The sequence below is a fragment of the Arachis ipaensis genome, chromosome B4 (genome assembly GCF_059453495.1).
Source record: "Arachis ipaensis isolate K30076 ecotype BB chromosome B4, ASM5945349v1, whole genome shotgun sequence".
In the NCBI taxonomy this organism is placed as follows: domain Eukaryota; kingdom Viridiplantae; phylum Streptophyta; class Magnoliopsida; order Fabales; family Fabaceae; genus Arachis; species Arachis ipaensis.
In genome coordinates this window covers 129,438,733-129,444,618 of record NC_142439.1, presented here as the reverse complement: position 1 = coordinate 129,444,618, position 5,886 = coordinate 129,438,733, and the positions used below count along the sequence as shown (strand labels likewise).

Sequence of the window (5,886 nt, the reverse complement as noted above, 5' to 3'; positions counted from 1 at the left end):
GTCTTGATTATTATATGTTGCGATTAGAGTCGTTGTGGTTGCTGAGAAAGTGGTTTGGAGCGGAGGTTACGGCTGCCGCAGTTGCGGGCCGAGAGAAAATGAGTTGTGATGCGTTTTAGAGTTTTCGAGTTTCGATAATCGAGGTAGGGGATTTTCTAAAATCTCAATTTTATAATTTGGAATTATTATATATGGATATTATGTGGTAAAAGTGTATACTTGAGTGATTGTATAAGTCTTATGTAATGTTGGTTGTTTTGGATGAATATGAATGCTTGGTTGATCTGATTATTATTTGGTTTTGTGAAAAGGACGTTTTGAAGTGTTTCTTTAAGTCACTTTTTTAAAACTTTAAAATCAAGTTTAATCCGTTGAAAATTGACTTGAGTTTGATTTGGTTTCTTGAAATATGAAAATGGAATGTATCTTTGGATTCAGTTGGATTTTGAGCTGATTTGGTTTTGAACCCCTTAAAGATGGTTGTGGATTTGTTTGGATGGGACCCAGAAAGGGTGGCAGAGTCCAAGTTTTAGGAGAGGTGCTACCTGTAACACCCTCACTATCAGAAGTCACACTTCCGGCAGCGCTACTCTGATAGCAAGAAGTATTACGACTACTTTACATACTAAATATTAAAATAGAAGCCTATGACTCGACACTGTATCGCTGATTTCTTTGAAAAACAAGAAATAAATACTTTATCTTAAGAAAAATACAAACAAGCATAGATTCATATACAAGACTCCTTACATAATAATTCAATATATTATACATATAAGACATACAATTCCTATCCCTCTTACAAACTTGTAATAACAAAGACGAGGGAATAAAATAATCTAATTAATACAACAGCATATAAACTAAACGCAGTATAACTCTTCTTAATGCTTCTTCATCCGATTCCTGAAAAGGTAAAGCTGTAGGGGGTGAGAACCTAACCACACGGTCTCACCACGGAGTTTCAAAGTTGTCATAAGAAGATATTTAATAAGAGTTAGGGTTTAGGGTTTAGCGATTATCATTGCCTTATGAATCTTTTAAAACCAATAGAAAATTGTTCAAAACTTTTTCAAAGAAACAATGTTTAATCCTTCAGAAATCCGAAACCTTTCCTTTCTTATAAGAAAAACTCAATCAGAAACCAACCACGCAATCAAACAACACAGTCATTAATTCAGCACCAAAGTTCATTCTCAAATGTAGCACGCCAGGACAAACACAGGCAAGACAGACAAGGAAAGCACAAGTAGGTAACAGTTACAGCAAATAGTTCAAGTAGCAGTTAAGAACAGTTTAGCAATTAGGCAAACCAAAACAAGTTCAAACCCAAGCAAAGCATACAAATGCATATGATGCATGCCTGTCCTATGGCTGATGAGGCTCATCTGTCGGTTATCCAGCCAACCCGACAAGTCTGAATTGTCCTTAGACTGTCCCCCGACGTGCATCCCCAAGAGTCTGAATTGTCCTTAGCTCAATGGGGGTAACATTCCCAGGAATTTATATAGTGCCCAGTCACACTTACGTCGTAGGGTCAACAGAGTATCGAGTTTTCAACCTGGTACACGTGGTGGCAAGCCACGGCACTTAATCCAGGGAACCTCGTATCTCAGATATTTCAAATTCATAAGCCATATAAATAATTCATTCATCATTCATCAATATCTAAGCCATTCTCAATATCATCATCATTCGTCAATCCATATCCCATTTCCAAATTCATTCAAAAATCATATTTCAAATCAATCATCATCACCCTTCTTTCCGTTAATCAACAATCTCAATCCCAAACAAAATTCTTTCTTTGATAAATAAAGTAATCTTAAACCACATGATAATGCTTAAAATTAAACCTTTTTAAAATAACTACTTCAAATAAAACTTCTAATTTTATAAAATTTCGGCAGCATCTCCTCTAAAACTCGGATTCAGCCACCCTTTTCGGGTCCCAACAAAACCATTTCTCAAACTCCTTTCAATTCAATTTCAAAATCAGACCAATTTCAATATCTCAGACCATTTTCAATTTAAACTCATTTTTCAACAAATCAAACTTATTTCTAATGTTATAATCCTTTCCAGATTTCAATTCATTTCCAACAAAGCCAACCAACATTTACTCAGACCCTTTTCAATGGTTTCAAATCCAAGTCATTCACAAATCTCAAGCCGTTTTCCAAACCCAAATTAACTCTAACATCAAATCATTTTCCAATTCTCAAATTATACTTGATAAACATTCAAATCAGATTTTCAAATTAATCTTCCACTCACTATCTCAATACCAACTCAATATTCAGAAATAGCCACAGTCAAGTAAGCAATCACATTCATTCAAGGCAATTCAATTCAATTCATAAGACTCCATAATCACTAAAAATATTTATTTGCTTAAATATCAATTTATAACAACTCTTAAGAATAAAAATGAGTTTAATGAAAACGCCCCTACCTCAATTTAGTTTAAACGCATTAATTCCTCTTTCGTTCATCCCTTCTATTTGGCCCATGATCCTCACAGAGAGCAGCCTTCGATATTATAGTCCTATAATCTCTAACATTAGCAACATAGAGATGGTTATCAATCAAAACAGCAGTTCAAGCAGTAGAGCCATCATCCCAGAAAATGTCTTTTTCAGAATACAAAAATTGCGAATTATTACCTTGGTACGTTTCACTTATAGCCAATTTGGCATCAGTAAAAATTTTGGATGCTTCATGAGATTATCAAAGAGATGCTCTTTCAAATACTCTGCAGCACGAGAACCACCATGACCATCAAATATTCCAAGTAAGCATACTGAATGACCACCAATTTTCAATGTTTTAATATCGTGAAAATCCTCATCGATACTTTCTTCCTCTTTGAAGCTTGAATACCCACAGCTAAGCCTTCCATCCTCACTATTCCATCCTCCTCTTGCAAACTGGCCATCATCATCTTTCTCTGGCATCATCACTGTGAATCAGCACTTCTTGACACGAAACCCGTATCCACCATCATCACTGTGAATGTCTTGAATTGGTGAGTAGGCGAATAAGAAATACTAGGGACAACTTGCAAACTCCTCCTAGTGTTGTTTATTCTCACTAATTTGGCAAAGGTTCCAGCTTGAACAACCCAAAGACCTTACACAATTGCTGCATACCATCTAAACGACCAACCAAGAAGACAAGGGTTTCGGCGGCAGCAGAACAATAGCGGCTTCAACGGTGGTTCTCTGGCAACAACGGCGCCGTTTTCCGGCAATAGAAGCACGGCTACAGCAACGGCGGTGGCAGAACAGCAACTCCAGGAATCCAACCACTGAACCAACCTTCACCAAATTCCAAACCTTGATTTTGGAAAACCCAATCTACGAATCTTCCTCATCAAACTCCGATGACATCGTGCAACTCACCGGCGTCCATGGCAGCGGCTGAGATGAAGCACGGCAGTGAGCTGCTATGTACATCGCATCTTTTCCTCTCTCCTTCGTCCCATGGCAACGACGACGGCAAGGGTTTTGGCGGCGACACGAATGCTTTCAACAGACGGCGGGTGGCGGCTCTAATTACGACGACAAGGTGCGGCGGTGGCGACGAGGCAGCAGTAGTGTGTGACGATGGTGGTGCGAGCTGGACAGCGGCGACCTCTTCTCCTCCCTCTCCATCCTCGGTTCTCTTTTCCCCTTCGTTCTCCCTCTTCTCTATTTCTGCTTCCCCCTTTTCTCCTTTCTTCCCCCTCTCCGTTTTTTTTCCCTTTCTCCTTTTCTTTTCTTTTGTTTTTGCTGAAGGCTGAGGCGTAAGGGGTTAGGGGGTGGCGGTGATAAATTAGGGTTAGGATAAGGTAGTTTAGATAATTTTAATAAAATTAGAGGTACAGAGTATTAATTAAAAATTTAATTTAATCCCTCAAAATTATTTTAAAATACTAGTTAATTATAAATTTGCTAATTAACTTATAATAAGTATTTTAATTTAAAATTAGAGATAATATAATTTATTTTCTTTGTTTATAAAATCAAAGTATTAAATTCTGAAATCTCAATTATTTAAATTAAATCATATAAAATTTGTATCCTTTTATAACTGTTAAGTTGTATAATTTAAATATAGAAAATGACTCAATGATTATGAGATTAAGTAAAATTTTTAATTTAATTATCAAAACTTAATTTAATTACTTTTAATAAAATAATTTTTAAAAATAAAGTCTTTAATAAATAAATTGAAACTAACTCATAATAATATATATATTTTTTAAAAAAAACCTGGGTCTTACATCCTATCCACCTTATAAAAATTTTCGTCCTCGAAAATTAAAAGAATACACAAGGTAATACAAAGAATCAATACTCTACTGTCTAAATGCTTTTTAAATAAGTAAGAAAATTTAGCATATTACAGGAAATATTACATGGTTTTAATACCTTTCTTTTGAATACTTTAGGAAAAAAGAAAAAAAAATTTGGTATATATAAATTTTCAAATAGCAAATAAACCATAAGACTTAGAAATAAAGGAAAAGCATGGTGTAAAGCAGAAGTTACAAGATAGGCTCAAAAGAAAAGGGGTTACATGGTGTCAACCTTAAGGGTTTTAACATAGCTCACTATCACAACTCCCTTTGATATCACATACTTACAAGCTTCACCTTTCACATTCACGAACCGTGTCCTAAAGAACTACCGTGTTATAAGTTTCACCTTACGCTTATCTATCTCACGTTGCTCTGGTCACTTAGCTAACTTGTTGCGAGTTGTCATCTTATACAAATTGAGCTACCGAAAACTTGAATATCTTCTCAACAATACTCTTTTCCCGAAATTTAAACGTCATAACCTATGGCATTTTGAAACTTGCCAAAGTTCACCTCATTTACTAGTCATTCCCTGAAACACTAACGCTTCGATTTTTTGTTTTCTAGGGACCACGTGTGACATTGAGATATGCGTCAGTATATTTAAGGAGTTACAAATCTAAGGAAAAGATGAATAAGTGACGAGGATAAAATTCGTATAAATTCAGGAGGATGCGTAAAATTGCAACTAAGTAACAATTTACAGGAACGAGAAAATGTTCTGGAAAGAATCATTTTTTTGCATCTAAATAGGAAATTTGAATCCAGGAACTCCATAAGAAATAAGAAAAGTAGTGATGATTTAAATTGAAATAAGTTTAAGCCAGAACAGAGGAACACTAAGTTCACAAGCGAGGAATAACTGAACTAACGACATCATTTGCAAAACTCAAAAGCATGGGAAAATCTAAGAAAGTATGATTTTCTCATTCTAAAAAGAAAAGATATGAAATAGATATCCTTCAAGAGAGGTAACAGAAGCGTAAATATTGAGTTATGTTAAAACAAATTCAAGTTAAATTCGACTTGTGCAAAACTTGAAATAATGAAAATTAATTGAGCTAAGAATGTTGAAAAATCTTAAAAGATCATAATCAAACAAGAATATGTATAAAAATTTACATCAATCTTAGAGGTAGAACTAAATTCTATTCAGAAGGGAAAGTCCGAGGTAAATTAGTGAATAAAAGAATACTTGGTACATTACAAACAAATAGGTTTTGATTGCATAGGAAAGTTTTAAAGCTTCATATCAGTGAACATATGCTAAGTTTCAAAATGATTTTATTGAAATTTAAAATAAGGCTACGGATAGAATCCAGCAAAAAAAAAAAAAAAAAGAACTGAATTGAAACTTCTTCAATGGAATCCAAAATAAAAACCTTAGAACGAGATTATAAAAAGTGGTATGTTGCACCAAAATAAGTTTGAAGTTTACTCAAAGGAATACAAATTTTGATAAAGAAGAATAAGCAACCAAAATGGTGTTTCACAAGAACTTGGAGAAACGTTTGAAATTATAAGTAAGCAAGGATGTACAA

At 34.5% G+C, this 5,886-nt stretch overlaps 1 pseudogene; it reads right to left on the bottom strand.

Annotated features, from left to right (window-relative positions):
* Positions 1-2,475: 2,475 nt before the first annotated feature.
* Positions 2,476-3,155, bottom strand: LOC148569190 (putative protein phosphatase 2C 76 pseudogene; annotated as a pseudogene).
* Between the last annotated feature and the right edge of the window lie 2,731 nt (positions 3,156-5,886).